Source organism: Zosterops lateralis, assembly GCF_965231275.1.
Source record: "Zosterops lateralis genome assembly, chromosome: 13".
Lineage (NCBI taxonomy): Eukaryota > Metazoa > Chordata > Aves > Passeriformes > Zosteropidae > Zosterops > Zosterops lateralis.
This window is the reverse complement of record NC_139773.1, coordinates 13,536,450-13,554,799: the sequence shown is the minus strand read 5'-3', so window position 1 is coordinate 13,554,799 and position 18,350 is coordinate 13,536,450.

The following is an 18,350-nucleotide window of genomic DNA, read 5'->3' as shown; positions in this document are numbered from 1 at the left end:
CTCCTCTTCTTTTGACAGACCTCTAGAGGTCAGGAGAATCCCTCCGTGCGCGCTCCGCGCTATTAAAATTCTCCCTGAGTCATGGTAATTAAGCAGAGCTAGGCTCTGCACAGAGGAACGGAAATGCATTGACTGTAATAAAACAGAGTGTAAAACAACTTTAGATTAACTCCAGCCTTGTTTATTCTTGCACACTTGTAATTCTGGTTCGGTATCCCCGCAGTGAATGGGGCCGTTGTCCCCCGTGGCGGGCCCGTCACCTCCCTGCAGCCGCTGAGTGCGAGCACCGAGAGCAGCGCCTTCTCTTGCTGCCGCCAGATAATCCCCAAGAATTTGGAATGGAGAAAAGGAGGGAGGGAGGAGAGGCGAGTCGCCCTGCTCCCCACGGTTTTGTCGTTCCTCAAGAGTCAGCAAGGCTGTCAGGTCGAGACTCAAGCCAAATATTCCCATCATGGCCAGAAGAGACCGTGTCTTAGAGGCGCTCGCCTGGTCCCCACTGCTGCAGCATTTTGGGCTCCTGCCAGGCACATTAACTTTTTTTACTGATGCCTTTTGTCTCACAGTGACTCTCTTAGAGGCTGTGAATGGCTGTGCCCTCCATCCTCCCCCCTGACCGGTTTACATGCCGTGGGTGGAAGATGCTGTGCTGAGCCCTGCACTACACTGCACCCTCTGTCTCAGCCCCTCACCAGCTCTTGGGTCTCCCGGCCACAATAGCCCTTTCCTGTCAGAGATGATCCCGAGGATGCTTTGCCAGCGTCTAGTGAAATACATGTGTGTGTGTAAACCTCTGGGCTGAAAAAAAAAAATAAATTAAATAATTAAACAATAAAAAGAAAAAAGAATCAAGTCAGCAAACTGAAGGAAGAACAAAATCTAATTAGTTTTATCTGCTGTTTGTTATGAGGCTGTCAGAGTGCTCTATCCCCTAGTTTTACAGCACTCTGGAAAATAACAGTGATAATAATAATAAACAACCGTGCACTGGGTTGTTTTTGAAGCAGGCAGGAAGCAGATTAAGGAGGGGAAAAGACAGCAGCCCTGCTCCTCCACTGCTTCTCTCCCAGCTGCCAAACAGCAGAGATGTGGGTGATAGAGCTATCTCCTGTCTTATCTGTCCTTGGACAAGATCCACTGCCCCTATCCATCCCTTAGAGATGCAAAGCCTGAGTCAGAGACTGTTTGGCAGCGATTTGGGACACTCATATTATATTTCCTTCTTTGCCACAGAACTCTTACGTCCTCTTGACCAATTTGTTTGTGCTCCCAGTTTCTGTTCCATTGAGAGATACAAACGGCAAATACAGTAGTTAAAGTAGTTGTGTGTTTTTGGAATAAGGAGGGGGGGAAATAGGGATGTAAAACTGCCCAGGTGTTTGCTCTGTACTGATTTCATCTGACAAGAGGGGAGCTGGAATTCCCTGTGCAGGAGTGTGGTGGTAGTTTGGTGGTTGCAGTTCAATGATGTGCAGTGATGATTTGTTAGGACATTTCTCTTTAAGCTGTGCTGGATAATTTTAAAAGCCTCTTCTGTCAGGCTATTATCAACCCATCCTGTCCCATGGCCTGGTCCTTACAGTGTGGAAATGTTCACTCCTGTTTTAGTGAGAGCAGGATTTGACCCTCTGTTTGAAAACATTTGTATAGTTTTCCAGGCAGAGGGCTGGACACCAGGCTCCAGTTGAAAATAATATGCAAAATCTTGGAGAACTAAAACCCCTGTCTATGTAGTCGCTTTGGGAAAAGATGAAGGACAAGGTTAAAAAAATAAGGTATAAATCAAGGAGGAAGGAGAGGACTCAGTGCAAGGAGAGGAATGAAGAGAACAGGAGGGAATAGGAGTAGGGGGCATTTGGGGGAGACACAGGCAGAGAAATGGGAGAATTGTTCCTATTTGTGCATCCTCTTCCGTCCCCAGATAATGTGTCAGTATTAGTGCTACCAAGAAACAACCCTCTTTACTGTAGAATAAATCTGCCACTGTATTCCCCACTCCATAAACGGCAGCCAAGTCGGCATCCTCAGCGCTGCATTGTGAGCGCATCCCCGGCGCTGGGGGCTGTGAGTGCTTTTCATGACGGCTGAGCCTGTGTCATCCCTGGCCTTGGGCTTTCTCCCCAGGCACTCACATCCTCGCACAGCTCCTGGAAGATCCATGGCATAGTATTGTTGATGGAGTAGTTTGTTGCTACTCTCTTCGTCTTTTCTTTTTCCTGCTTCTTTTATTTCACTTTTAAAAGAGAGAACAGGAGGGAGTGAGAGGGAAAGGAGAAGGCAGAAAGAAGTGCCCTGCTATAGTCTAGCACTATCTCCAGAAAGATGGCAAGGCAGCTATTTTAGCATCAGGGGCTTTTTAAGTCTTTTAATTAAGCTGCTTGTAGCTCGTGCATGTGAGAGGGAAGACAAATCTAGCACTAAAAACAATCATCAGTTGGATGCTCTGGCAGTAACTCCGGTGTCAGTAAACTGCCATAGCCTTTGGCTAACTGAGCTCTGGGCACCAAGGGGCTGGCTCCTCACCAGCTGATGTCATTGCAATCACAACCCTGTTTTCTGCCCCCTTGCTCCTTAAGGCCTGACTGACGGCTTTCCCGGAGTGGTTTCCAGTGCATGCTCTGGCAGCTCCTGCCTTGGCCTCGGCATTTCCATAAAAAGTCGTTTAGCTTCTCTGTGTTTGTTTCCCTCTCTGCGAAGTGGGGTTATTAATATTTATTTTCAGTGAAAGGGGTCACAAAGAGGTTTAAATCTCCAGTGTTTACAACACAATTTGATATCCTTAGAGAAGGCAAACAGGAAGGATTAATTGCTGCTTCCTTCATATATCTGCCATCGCTGAAATAAAAATCCTGCCCATTACTGGGATCACCACTAACTCCTTTCCAGGGGCTGCTGTGTTTCCTTTGGTCTCTGTGGATGGTGGCACAGGTGGGCCAGACCAATCCTTCAGGTGAAAGCACAGTGTCAACAAAAACTTTTGGATTTTTTTTACGGCGCAGCAGTCTTCCAAGAACCAGGCAGCATGCTGGTTAGTGAGTTAGGAAAATGGGAAATTTAATAGAGGTGAAAATGAGGCACTTGGGAGAAGAATGGAGCAATCTGGTAAACATCTGAAATGTCTCTGCCCAAGGGCTAAGAGTGTAAGGGCTAAACAGGAAGAATATAAAGCCTCAGTACATATACCAAGCTATGAGTTAATCAGCTTCCTAGACACATGGAAAAGAGAAAGTAGGAACAGCAGAAGAAGGATTAATTGGCTGTGAAACATCAGGGAATTGATAGGTTGAGTCAAGGAAAAAGGAATACAGGCCAACAAGCACTGACTTAGAGATTAGAGCAGAGGTGCAATGATGAGATCTCCTAAGGCAGGGAGAAGAATAGAACAAAAGAAAAACACTGAAAGGGTGTGAGGACCTCATTAATGCCTTAAGATGAGAAATTAATTGTTTTTTGAAAGTTCAAGCAGCAGCAGATTAGGAATGAGTAGAGAATGATACCAAAGCACGTGTGGATAAAATCAGAAGGGTCCTGGCAAAGAATGAACTAGAGGTGGCTGCAAACACACAAGGGAAGAAAAAGAAATACAATAAATATTCTATAAATATGCTAGAAGGAATAAAACTGTAAAACCGTGTACCACAGAAGGAGAGCACATGCAAAGTGCTGGAGTCATCATTGCCTCTTTGACTCCCCTTATCACCAAAACAGTCGGTGCTAGATAAATATAACAGAAATCTCATTGATTGGGGTGTGGGAATGGGCCAGAGGAAAGGGGTGGAAATTAAAGAACCCTTATACTGAGTGAATGAATTCAAACTGCTTGACCTGAGGGAATTCCCCTGCAGGTTGTCTGGTGAAAACAGTCTGTGAACAGTTAGGAATGGACTTCAAGAACTTTTCCTATATCAAGAGGGTTATTTGGGGTTGAAAAGGACAAATAGGGTACTTTTTGTACCTATTTTTTGTCTACTGTTTGTGTAGAAAAAAAATACCAGGAAATTTAACTCAGCTGGCTAAGCTGAGTCACTCCAGAGAAACCTCAAAAATTATGAAACAAACAATTCATTAGCTGCTATAGGATAAGAAGGTGGTAAAAGAGAATCAACATGGATTTGTCAAGCTGATCTAATTCCTTTCTTTTATTGTCTAATTGGCTTAGAGGATAACATATGTCTTTGCTTTAGGAAAGCTTTGAATACTTTCTTTTCATAAAGAATGAAAGTAATATGGTTTATATGAAGTATTTGTAAGGAAGGTGCATATTAGCTGAGGAATTACTTATGAGAGACAGGTTTCATCTCCATGAACTTCAGCTTTCTAGAAGTCTGGAGAAGAGATGACTGAGAGAGGACCTTGCCAGTGTCTATCAGTATCTGAAGGGAGGGTGTCACAGAGGTGGAGCCAGGCTCTTCTTCCTGGTGCCAAGAAATATCATGAAAGGCAATGGGCAGAAACTGGAGCACAGGAAGTTCCACCTGAACAGGAGGAAAAACTTTTTTTCTGTGAGGGTGACTGAGCAATGGAGCAGTTTGTCCAGAGAGGTTGTGAATTCTCCTTCCCTGGAGATATTCAAAACCATCTGGACACAATCCTGAGTGAAGTGCTTTGGAGGACCCTGCTTGAGCGGGGAGGTTGGACCAGATGACCTCCAGTGGTCCCTTCCTACCCTACCCATCCTGTGAGTCTGTGATTTAGTCTAAAATATTCTGTACAGGGTAAATGTAGAGAAACAGGCATCCCCACAAAATCTACATCCTAAAATATTGGGAAAGGAACATTTGTTGAGCATTTCCTTGCCTTGTTAACTTTGAGTGAAGTTAAACTACCAGACAGGAATCCTAGCTTTAAACCCACCCCAAGAGGAAATCCCACAGCCAAGCTTGACAGGCATTATTTTACTTAAATAACTGAGAAAATACAATGGAAAACCACTTTGCTTTTTACAGAAAATCTTGTATATTTTTGTTAAAGTTCAGCTCCAAGTTCTTACACCTTTATTTATGCCAACACATCTGCCAACCTCACCTTCAGCCTTTCCAGCACAAGGCTCTGCTTCAGAGCTGCCCACACCCAATCCTGTAACCCCATCCTTTGCTCTGGCAGCCTCACTCCCCCAGAGCTGAATACAGAGAATGCTGCTGATCTGGGGGGGCACATCCCAGAGGGAACAGGGTTCAGACCAGGCACTCTCACTGGTGGCTGGCATGCAGGTAGGTGCCAAGAGCCCTGGAGCAGGGAGCTCACACTGAAACCACTGTGCCAGATGGCCTGAGTGCTCTCAGTTGTAAGAGCTGCTTTGTACTTTTGAGCTTTACTGATGCGGAGAGAACATTTTGAACTGTCTAAGCCTTCTAACCTTGTATCATTGGCACACGAACAGCAGCAGCACACTGTTGAACATAATAACAAGAGGGAAAGAGCTGTGGAATTAAATAAGAATTTAAATCTTAGGGTTTGCAGCTCAGAGCTAGAAGCTTTAGCTGTGCTGTTTCCAGGAATTGGTTGAGTCATGTTTGAGAATAATGGATAAGATTAATTCCTTCGTGACTATGGCTGAATAAATTATTTGCCAATAATGATTTGACTTCTTCTAGCTGCTTTTTCTAATGTGTATGATACAAAAAAATATATGTTGTATCCTGGATGTGTGTGCTGGCTATGGTGCACTGGTCCTTGGTATGTGGCAGTGAATTTATTCCTCAAGACAATTTTCAATGGGATTTACCCCAGAGCGACAAATGCAGGATTTGATCTGTCATATTCAGAATGATTCATTTTTCACCTCATCAAGTAGGCAGATAGAAGAGAGAGGGAAAGTTATTTCACTCTGCACAACAACCCCTTTTCTTCAAAGCATGAGCTGCCACCGAGCCATGAGCAGGGCCCAGGGAGGGACAGGACAAATGTTGCTTGGCAACTCCACGCCACTGGTGGGAAGAGCTCTGCAGGCTGAGCATCGCAGAGGGACCCGGGGAGAGTGAGACAGAGGCACACCAGGATGCTTGTTTGTGTCTGGCCCTGTTAGAAATGACACCACTCAGGCCCTGGTAGTTGCTGTAGAGGACAGACAACAAAGTCTATTCTGTTGGGTGGGAGAGTAATTGCAGGTCGTAAATGCTGTAGTGTCCCCTGCCCACTCCCCAGGCACAAAGGGACTTTGGATCTATTAATATCCTGAAGGTCACTGAATTCTTCCCGGTTTAGCTAGCTGTGAGCAAACCTTAAAATGGCTCAGAGGCGCTGTGGCTTGGTTTAACACCTACAGGGAACCAAAAAAAGCCTATTGTCCTTTGTAGCATCACACAGCTACCTGGCCACTTGTCACAGGTGTCAGGGGGCAGTGGTGGTGCAGCCCTGACAGCCTGAGGGTGCCAGAGAACCCAAATTTTGCAGCGAGGCTGGTTGTTAAAACTGTGCAGCGGAGTTTTCAGGCACAGTATTCCTTCATCAAGTTTTGTCACTATTGAAGAATCGTAAATTAAATGGAACTAGATTGGTCTTGCAAAGCAAACCTCCTGTGGCTCATATGTTAGCACACTCTGCCAAAATCTGATTTGCTTTCAGCTGCAACTCCAGAAACACCTCCCTTTGTGTAGCTACACAGAGAGCACTGTTTGGTTTATCAGGCCTAACGCTGGAATGAGAATCAAAAGATCCTTAGCAGACTTCGTAGGGAGTTTAGCAGAAATGGGATTTTGGGTGCAAAGGAATATTCTGTTTGAAGCTTGAAGTTCTGCTTCCCACAGTATGATTCTGGGGAGAGAAAAGTGCTCACTTTACTCTGACTTCGTGCAGCATTACACTTTTCAGCAAGCCCTAGAATTTTGGACTGAGAATGGGTATTTGCAGAGAGCTGGCTTTTCCTAACAGCCTGCAATTGCAACAGTCCAAGAATTTTGTTTATGGAAAGTGCCCAGACTGTAGTAACACTGCAGGTGTTATCAAAAAATCACTACATGCCTTTGAAAGTTTCGAACAACCTGTGTAGACAATACACATGAAATATCCTCCGTTGTTCAGTGTTAGAGGGGATTTTTGAGTAGCAAAATGTCTTGGATGTTTCTAAGTAAAAGAAGCTAACAATTTCTAATGTGTATTAAAAATCAGATTTTTTTCTTTTTCAAACTGGCTACTGCACCTTACCATCTGCTGGAGTAGGTGGAATAGCCCTTCGTTTTTGGAAGGGCTGTTTGTTTCTTTCTCCAAGTTGCAGCTCTTCTACCCAAATACGATGTCTCCTCACTGCCTTGCTACCTAGGCACAAGCTTTAATAGGCTGAGCAGTTTAATCCAGGTGTGGCTCCTTCTGGCCTTCATTTTTTCATGCTGTTATGGAAATTTCCCTGAATCACAGGCTGTTTCTGCTTGTGACTACATGTGGCACTGCCTTAAAAACCCATGGAAAATTTCAGCTTCTGACTACCACTAAATACACCATCGATTGTCTTTGCTTCAAATGAGCGAATGTTTCATGAATTATACTTTCTCCCTGTTTTTTTGTTTTGTTTTGTTTTAAATTTAATTGAGGCATTGTCTTTGAAAATATTTTGCCTTTTTTCACTGTCTCTTCTTTCAGACTAATGGAAACAATTACATGTTATTTCTTGAGGAGAGTTTCTTCACCCTGTGGCACACTCAGCCTTCTTCTGGTCTTCCTCAGGTTTTGCGCTGCTCCACTTCCTTTCCCATTTTCCATTTTCCCCAATTCCTTCACAAAGATGCACCAGGGAACAAAGGCCCCAGAAAAGCTTTGGTTTGCTCTCTTGTGTGGAACACTTGCCCCACTGACTGCAGGAGGGCCCTGGGTCCTGCCTGGGGAGAGCAGACAAGGATGTCCCTATTGCATGGAGGGCAGGGATTGCAGAAGAGCATCTTTCTTAGGCATTTGAGGTCACACTTACCCTCTTCTCACACGTGCCTGTGTCTCTACAGATGAGCCACTCCATGACCTCAATCTCTGACAGCTCCACTCGGATACACCCAGGCAGGTGCCCCTGGCTGTCCCCGTGCCCTTTGGTTGCCACCCTGCTGCTGACTCAGCTGGTTTCAGCTTCAGGTTCACATCCTGCATGCAGTATTCATAGACACCAGCCAGAGGAAGCTGGGATTTAGATTTCAGTCATGTTTCTAATTCCTTTGGTTTCCTGTAGCTTCTCCCCTCGAGGCATTTCTCCTGAAGGCCCCTCTCACTCTTGCTTTCCTTTTGCTGATGCTCACAGGCAGTGCAGAAAGAAGGCAGCAGAGGAAGCCACAGCTTCTTCTTGCCAGCCTGCCTTGCCAACACCTCTGGGGGCAGGGGGCCAACTCCTGCATGGCAGAGTTATTATACCTTTTTTAAAAAAAATTGCCTTTGATTAAAATGTAAGGGTCCCATCTTTTTGTTGTCATTAATGTGGGCTGCAGGCTATGGGCCTTTGAAGTATTTCCTCTTGGCTCATCTCCATGTTCTTTCTTTTTTTTCCCCTCTCATTTTTCCTTTTTTCTCTCTCTCTCTCTTAATTTCAATTCTCTCAATTATCTGCCCTTTCCAGCTCAGGGTGAGATTTGCTAATTTTCACATGCTTGCAAAAACCTGGCTGGCACACTCCAGCTCCCTGCCAGCTTCGACACGGGCAGCCAGTCACAGGAGCAGGCAAACAGGCAGCAAATCTCTCTCATGGGCTGCCTTGACCCTGCTTGGCTGCTCCGGTGGGGCAGAGGAGGGAATTGTACACTTACCTTGCCAGAATGGCTCATCCCCTTTGCAGGAGCACCACTCAGCAAGGCACGACTGAATACTCTGCTGTGTTTAATTAAGGAGATCCAGAACTATTTTATTTGTTATCTCAGGCCTTTACAGGCTGATGGACTCCTTTCCATCCCCTAACCCTGAGAGTAGTACTTTGTTTCCCAGCCTGAGTGGAATAAAAGGACACCAGGCTGAACCTTGATGTTCCCCCAGGTATTTCCACCTGCATTAACAACAGCTGATTGCCAGTTTGGGTGGGTCTAAAGAGGAAATAATAAACTTTAAAACTTATTTATCTCTCCTCTGCTCAGAGCTGTGGTCTGGGTAGGGGAAATGACTGGAATGTTCAACTCTTGGTTGCTTAACGATTCCCAAAATAATCTATGAGAAAGGTGTAAAATGGCCAAGTGCCTTGAGCAAGGTGGTGCTGCAGAGCAGTTGGAGAAAATGCAGCTCCCCTGGATGAAAGCCCAAGGCCCAGGGGAAAACAGTGAGCACCTTCCTGTAGCTGTCCTTTATAGGTGTCATGCAGAGGGCAAAATTTCATTACATTCCCACAACCATCTGCCTTAACCTTTGTCATACTTAATCCCGAATTTCTTCTCCCATAAAAGCACAAGTGAATGCCTATAAGTAGCTTCTCTTTATCCCTCTCATGAAAGACTGCCTGCATGAGGTTTCTGTCTGTCTTTAAGAAGGAAGAAGTTGCTCCAGATATGGACAAACTCTTAGCTAAGGTGCTCGTCCCAGTTACAGGTATAAATCTGACTTGAACCCTTCACTGCTGGCCCAGCAAAACTGCTCAGGGAAGGAAAACAAAGCAAAATAAAAATCAAATTGAGGGTTAAAACTAAGGATTAATAACAACTGATGTTTTGGATTTCAGTGTTGTTTAGACATACCCTGCCCCTGAACACCCAGGGTATTTCCCCTGATCTGCATTGACTTAGGATGCTAAACCATCCAAACATTGCACCTTGCTGGAGTAGAGAAACTGGAGTGTGCCAAGAACTTTTTCATGCCTTATCCAAGCACTCTATAGAATGCTGTCATTCTCTTCCTAGTTTCCTTTCCTCTTTTTCTCTCAAGCACAGCCATAGTTTTCTTTTACAGGAAGATGCTTTTTCCAAAGCATAATTTTTGGAGTCTTCCTTTTCTGTTCTTCAGGCTGGAAGTTCTCTTAATTTTATTTTTCCCCTAGAAAAATCTACTAATTGGTGGAACAGGTTTTAAAGTTATTGAAATGAATCCTCCAGCCTTACATCCTCTCATGCCTCAAGCAAGATCACATCAGAGAGCTCCACATCTGTTCAGTGATGCATCTCTGTCATGTTTGTCTTGAAACTGGAAGGTGAGATTTCCATGTACCATGTTATGTGTTGCAGTGCTTTAATTGCTGCCCTGTAGTCACTGCACAGAAGCTCATACAGATCCATGTTAATGGGGATGTTGGATCCCAGCTGGATCTGGTTTCTGGGACACAGATACCAGCACAGAAAAGCATGAGACAATGAGATGGTGGCAGCTCACCCAGTCCAGGATGGGACTTGATTCACACAAAGATCTCTGCTCCCTTTGGAAGAACAATTCCAAATTCAGCCATCTTCTTCAATTACTGGGGTTTGATAAGTCACTGAGCAATGATAACTGATCAGGACCTTCATCCCCAGGTCATGTCAGATGGGAGATGAGATGGGTAGAGCTGAAACCTCTTCTGCTAACATTCAGTAACTTCTACAGCTGTGGTGAGTGGATTGTGTATCCCTGGCTTCAAAGTGACACAGAGCAGACATGAACTGTCTATATTGAATCCCATTCAGCCTCCTGCTCAAACCCATGGGCCATCACAGGGCTGCCCTTTCCAGCAGGCCTGGGGTGAGTGGTGCCAGCAAAGATGTTAAAAATCTGCCCAAGCTCAGCACAGCCCATTGGGACTTTTGGAGTTTTTCTTCATCAGACCTATGTCTTTTTTCTTCCAGAAATGAGACGGTGATGAACATGACACTTTGGTTGCCATGGGAACACAGCATGATGTTTGTGTTAGCTGTGCTCCTTCCTGCAGCCAGAGCTGCTGCCTCCAGAGGTGGCTGTGACCAGCTCTGGTGGCACCTGGCCAGGTCTTGCCCACATGCTCTCCCAGGAGTCTGGGTTTGGGGGGTCAGCCCTCCTTGTGTTGTGAGAGGAAGGTGTGAAGTGACAAGTCACTGGAAATTAGTAAGACCTGTCTGGCTGTTGGGTGGGAAATTGATGAGTCCTGGTTGAAACTTCTGCTGTAAAATCTTGCTGAAAATCATGAGGGGATCCACAGGGACCCAGAGACCACGAGACTGCACAGGGAGTATCTTGAAGTTTTTAGACTCGGGAGGAAATGGAGCCCTGAGTTGTCCTTGAAACTCTGCTGCAGGGGCAGCTCTGACATCCCAGGGAGTGTGAGGGGCCACAGCATTTCCACCACACCCCTTCTTCCTACAGGTTCTTATATATTCCTTACCCCTCTCCTGTCCACCCTTAGGGCTTTCCTGAGCCTCAGCTTGGCAATAATCAGGAAGCACTTTCATGCTGTTACAAAGCCATTTGGAGCTTTCAGAAAGACAATTTGGGAGAGACTCATTGTCACTGCTATTTTTTCTCCTTTCACAGACCTCCCCTTGTATCCTTACCTAATATCATTTTATCAGGGACAGAAATATATTTGTAAAGCTCTCACAGGAGAAAGTTTTACTGAAGCTAAGGGAGAGGGTGAGGATGCAATCCTTCTTAAGAGACAGGTGAAAACCACAGTCAGTCTGTCTCACTAATGTGATGATTTGAATGGGGATCAGAAAGAGTGGGAGCTCTCAGGAGGAGATAAAGGGAGCCCAGTTAAAAACAGCTGAGATGATGCAGGAGGGAAGGAAAAAGGTGAAGATGAAGGCTGTTTTGTGGGCAATATGGATACTCTTAGGGTCTACGGGAAAGAGTGAAAAATACCACCAAGGGAATCCAGCCAGGTGGTTATAAACAATGATAAAATAGACTTTAGAGGAACAGCTTGCAGCATGGTAAGTGTTAGTCTTTAAGACCTGTCAGAAGTTTGGTAGAGAGTAGCAAAATCTGCAGAAATAGATTAGGAATGTGAAGCTTGTTGCTAGAAAAGAAAATTTCTTTTCTGACTGTCATAAATCTTTGCCTTTTCACCACTTTAGCTGCTTCCTGCATTCCCTAAGCAGGCTTAGTGTTCATACATGGCCAGAGGGTTTCAATTTGAGCTCCAAATAATAATAATAAATTCCATAAAGTGATTCCATGTGGAGAGGGGAGATAATAGTGCCTGATGTTTACACAGTGGGTTCCATGAGCCTTTGGGTTGGGCAGGCTGAGGAGCAGTTCCTCACCTGCTGCTGAAGTGCAGCGTGTTCTGGGGTGACACTGCACCTGCTCTGCAGGGACTGCACTGGGGCAGCGTGGGGGAAACTGCCCAGGATGAAACTGCTGAGTGAAAACTGGGTAAAGAAAGGAAGTGCATTTCTCCATGCCGGATTTTAGCCAGGATGCTGAAATTAAAACACCTGGTTAATTAATAAAAAGAGCTGCAGCAGCACCATGCTCCCCAGAGCCATGCTGGGACACTGGAATCTGTGCTCTTTTGTGAAGATGAACCTGGTTCTTCCATTACAGCTTCATTGCCACAAGTCCCAGGACTTTGCTGAAATTGGCTCAGTTGAGTCTTGAAAGGCAGCTGCTGTTTTTTCCTGATGAAAAGACTTTCCCAGCTGCAAGCCAGCCCAGCCTGCCTCTGCAGAGGGCTCAGTGCCTGTCCTACCCAGATCAAGGTATGTCATTTTGTTTCATCTGGTGTAGGAGAGCAGGAGCTGCATAATAGCTCCGCTAAGAGATCTCATCCTTTATGTTTGGATCACTGAGAGATCTCATCCTTTATGTTATAGCAGGAGGATCATGTGTTTGGGAAGGGCAGAGAGAAGAGCATGTCTGTTACCACCTCTCTCTCTGTGTTTGACTTGGGATGCCTCATTCCTGTCTCCATGTGGGAAGGTCCTCACAGCTTCTCTGTCCTAGGATTGGCTCCCTAGCAAGGAGCACTGGGGCTTGGTTCTTTTGGGTGATAGAATCTCTCTGTTGAGAGCCAGCTCTGTTAGAGTGGGAGGACATGCTGATGGCTGACCAGTGTAATTTCTGCTGGGAATTATGTTATTAAAACATCTTTTACTTCGAGGTTTTGGCTTACTGGAAACAAAGTCTGTCTTTAGGTTTGTATGCAACACTGGAATCCCTGGAAAACTTCCCTTCTGCCTCTACTGCCTCTGTCCATAGAAATCCTTCCTGTACTGGCAGGAGGAGGCACAGCTGTGGCTCTAAAGCAATTGAGCTGCATGTCCTGGCTGGGATCCAGCTGAACTGGCTGTAGAATACAACCTTCAATTACATGCCCTTGGATGTGATCTCTGGCTTGTCCTTCTGCTTGTTCACAGATGAGTGTGTGCTGATGTGGAGCAGGAGAGGGCTTGAAATCATATTCTGGGGTCCTCCCTGGCTGAAAGTGGAAGGCAAGTGGGATTTTTGTTTTCATGAAAGAGGAATTGGCTCCATTTAGTTCCTGACTTTTTGAGGTGCTGAAGGCGCACTGGTGTGCTTTGCCTCAGAAACTGAGTTGTGGAATGCACTATGTTCCCCCCTGTCTCCTCTTGACCTGGTTAAACCAGTGATGGCTGAATTGAGCTGAGATGAACATTATGATGCTTTTGTCTTCCATCTTGATCTTTCAGGTTTTCCTCCATCATCTTTTTGAATGCTTTACAAACCCAAAGCCTCCTGCTTCCCAGGGACCATCTGGCTGGGCTATATCTATAAAGTCCTGTAGCTCTACCAAGTTCAGGGTCATTAAATTATTCCAAACAAACCTTTCTCTTGTGATTTCAATTGGATACAAAAATGACCTTTATTTCCTGCCTGAAGCTCTCTAATTGACAGTGTTGGTGGGACACCTGTTGTCCACTGAGGCTCCTGTTGATCTCCCAGCATCAAGGCACAGCTCTTTCCTTTAGCTCTGCAAGCAACAAAGCACTCCTGCAGTCCTCCCATATGTCTCATATACTGAGTTTTCTACCTCTGAGAAAATCTCCACATCCCCAGTGTGGGGGATATGGATTATATATCATTTTCATGAGGACTTTGGTTTGTGTAGCCTTCAGTTGAATTTTTGCTCTGTGAGGTTTTTCTGTTTTGTTTTGCTTTTTTGGGTTTTTTCCCTTTTCTGATTCCATCCCTTTGCTCCTAATCCCACCACCTGGTATGGCTCACACTGCAGAATGTCTCTGCCTCCTCAGTGTATACGCCCTTCAAATATTTGTAGACATTTATCACTTCCCCCTCTCTGCTTAGTCATCTCTCTGCCAAGCTAGACATATTTAGTTCTTCTAATCTTTCCTTGCAAGTGAGTCCCTCCAGCACTCATAATTCATTTCTCCTTGCTCTTCTTGGTATATTTTCCAGTTTGTCAGTACTTTAAGAATTTCTTATTTTGTGCTGGTTTAATATGAGCAGACACAAGGAAAAAAAATGGAGAAGAAAAGCTTCCTGAGGACAGAAGGGTTTTTTTGGTTCCAAGTCACTAGGAATAGATAAGAGTGGGTAGTTCTGGGAATTCCTGCTGCAAGTTCTGGGTGGGTGTCTGGGACACACAAGAGTAGCCCCCTCTTCTGAGTTTCTCTATTCCCCATCCCTGAAACATGTAACATATTATATCAGTTAATATTTTGGCTGGTTCATTTCTGGAGTTCTCTTAAAAGAGTCTTGGCTCAGCTCCCCATTCCCTGTGTCTCTGTCAGGCTAAGGCCTTTGCCTAGAAGTGATTTTTTTCTAGTGGGCTGTGAGGTGCAAGTTCTTCAGAGGTAGTGGGTGCATCTTAGCAGTGCTGAATTTCTATTTCTCAGCTTTGTTCTTCTCAAATACTGGCAGGCATGGTGCCAAAGGATCAGCAGAGAGCAGCCAGCTCCTTTTTATCTCAGGAAGATTTTTTCCCTTCTGGACATTTGTTTCTGCTGTGTCCAAGCTATATAAAAAGGAATATAATTTCAAATGGGTCCTAGGAGCCCAGATGGACTTTTTTCCTTTAAATAACCAACTCAACAAATTCTTTATATAGAACCTTGTTAATTAAAGCTATACCCCAGGAGGATAGGCTGGAGATGCTGTTCAGTCTCCACCTCTCCTACTGAACTCCACAGTGGTTTTTGAGGCATTCCTGGTATCTCACACTGATGGCAATTTGTGCTGTCTGAGATTACGTGACGTGAGCAGAATTGAAAGGAAAGACGGGGAGCAGCAAGTGTTCCTTCACTCATTAACTGCAGCAAGGTCTGCAGCTTTGCTGTCTGCATTAAGGGCTTTTTTAATATTCCCCATCACCATCTAGTGACCTGCAAGGGAGCAGCAGTTTATCTAGCCAAGAGATTCTGTCAAATTTGCTACACTGAGATAGATATCAGTATCAAAACGCTTCCAAAACCAGGATAAAATCCATAACAAACTTGCACTGTCTGCCTACCTTTACATGGTGCAATCTAGATTTCAACTGCATATGCAAAACCAATGTGTTTTTTACACAGGAGGAATGAAAATATTCTGCTTTCCTTCCTTATATATCACCGTCTTTCCACCCAGACTAGATGCTTATCAAGCATCTGTCTTCTGTTTTGATTGTATCCTGAGAACATTAAGTGGAGTTGTGCTGCCTGGGCAGGAAATGTTTCTCCACTGTGCATGAAGGCTGTTTGGGTCTCTTAATCCAAACTACAGGAGGAAGGGGATAGCAGAGCAAACAAAAATAGTGTTGGTTGAATATGGGAATGCAATTCAGTCTTTTCATCCAGCCCATGTCAGTCTATGCCACCAGCCAGCTGATGCTTCTGTATCGTCAGAAAATGTAGAAATAAGGAGCCCCAAACTTCTTGAGCAAAGAGCTAAGGCTGCTGTTGCTTTGACAATGGATTGACTTTCCCAGCTGCTTGTGGGAGCAGCCTTGGAGAGTCACACTGAGCAGTGCATTGCAGGTCTACACACTGGATATCAAAATATAGAGCGGGCATTTACTGTCACTCGCAGGGTGCCTTTCACCCTTCTAGTTGTCAGAGCATTCAGATGAATTAAACAATGGCTCTTTGTCTAGAAAAAGAAAACACTGCCTCTATTAGAATCTCAGGCAGCAGTGGCAAAATCATTGGGAAGAACGGCTAGAAAGAAAATCAAGATGCATTTTCATCAGCCCATCCTCAGATAAACTTGTTTTGGGCCTAGATTCTTGAAACAGCACCGTGTCATCTACTTTAGCACCTTCAAACTGCTGATTAGCATCATCACCCCACTACAGGCTGGGCTGGCCAGCTGCTGCCTTTGATGCAGTTGCAAACAAGCCTGTCTTTCCCAGAGGAATTGGCAGTGAGCTGGCTTCAGTTTGTCCTGTTTGTCTGCTGTCATTCACATTTAGAAAGAGGGTGGGGTGATTTTTTTTTCTGTTGGTGTTTCTGCTTTGTAAGAACATGCAGTTGCTTAAGATCCATTTGGTTGACAAAGTGTTTTGCAAACAAACTGTACATGGGAATCACTTTGTTCACCGCTGAAATGCAAGGCAATAATTTTTATTGTGGAATCTCGAGAGACAGATGTGGTTCAACACAGCATGACTTTAAGGATTCAGCTGACTAGAGGTGGGATTACTACCATATTCAAAGCAAAGCATACATTCGAAAGCTTTGAGCTGTGGTTTATTCTATGCAAATATTTGACAAGTGGCCTCTCATTTAAGCACAAATAAAAGTATTGAAGCTTGCACCATTTATAGCTGTTGGCAAAAGAAAATTGTTTCTAAACAAGTGTCTGTGAAGTATAATGGTTATTTCTCCCCGTCATAAGTTCCTTTGTTATCTTGCTTGCCCCATTGACTCTTAGAAAGAAAAGTGTGTGGGAATTTTATTCATTCAGTCCTTCTTTTAATGTTTTCTGAACTTCTGATCTTTAGTGAGAATTTTTATGTCTTTTTGCCTGAAATCAGCTTTGTATCAGTTAAAGTTCTTTGAGCTTAAATAACTAATACAAGGGCAGATCAGGTTTTTCCTTGCTCTTGCTCCCCAGGTGTTCCTGAGCTGAGATGTTCAACCCCTGGCCTCATTTCCATTCATTGTAATGGAGTGATAACAAAACGCATGACCGATTTCTCTAATTAGTCTCGTGTTCCTCAAGGTCTTTCGTTGTTTCCTGATATTATTTCTTATAGTTTAGCTTTTTGGGCTTTGTTGGTATTTCCCTAAACACCCCTAATAGTTCTCCCCATCTTCCAAATTATCTCTTTGGGCATGAACTGATATATTGCAAACAAAGCAATGCAATATTCATCATTAATTGATCATGATCTCTCCTGGTTTTGTTGTTGCTGTTGGGTTTTATTTCAATTCTCACTCTGTTAAGGGGAAATTGTTTAATTTTATTCAATACCCTAACTTTTAAATTTTTATTAAACTATAATGCAGATATATATTCAGCGCAGCTTTCATGAGTTTGTTTTCTTGTGGGCTGTTGATCTCATTTTAATTAAAATAGGGAAAACAGAGAAAGCAAATTAAAATAAGAATAAAAATAAACAGTTGCTTTTCCCACAGTTCTACTGGGAAGAAAAGGTAGGGGACGGGGATCTTACCTTTAAATTCAGTATATCATTCTTCTGCTCTCCAATCACCATTAGGAAAGTGAAGAGAAAGGACCTGTGTCTGCAGAAGATGGAAATCTACAGCTCTTCTCACACTGAGAATCAGCCTCCCAGGAGACTCTGTCTCAGACCAGGTTTGTTCAAGGGAAGGCTTATTATGTGGAATTGTGTCAAATGGTGAGGAGGGGTATTAAGAGATAATCAGAGTCCTCCAGCACTAATTACCTGTGCTCTATAGAAATCCCTATCTCCATTCAGATCCTTTTTAAAGGAACATCTCAGAGGAAACAAATGAAGTCTGGTTCTGGGAGTGCCGATTGAGATGGTAGAGAACAGGGAAGTCGCAGATTAAAGCGAGAGGCTTTTCGAGACATACCATAATATTTGACTTGGTTCTTCCCACCCTCTCTTCTTCTCTTTGCATTCATGCATTGAAAGATAACAAGAAATCTCTGCATTTCTCATGCCTCCTTTATTCTGAATTCTCTAGGTGCTTTGCAGATATTAACTGTAAAATTTCGCAGTTATCTACCCATCTATCCAATCTCTCTCAAAGCATTTAAGTTTTCCCAGAACAATTTAGAGGGATAGCAATGAACAGAGTATAATAAATATCAAAACAGTTTTCAGCAAAAGCAAATCATTTAATCTATTAGAAAATGATGAAGGACTCATGATTTAGCATTGGAAGGAAGTCAGGACAGCAGCTGTCAGAGGAAGGGTAGTTGCTGTTTGACCAATATCCAATGACAACATTCAGGATCAAGATTATTAGTATTTTTTTATCAAAGGCTTTAAAGTTTGCAAATAATCACATTTGTAATTTGCTCTTGCAGGTTTGGAGGGACAGAATAAGGAAATCTTGGTGGTAGTGAGATCTTGAAAGAGAACATTCCGGAACAATGAAGCTAAAGAGCATTTTCCTACC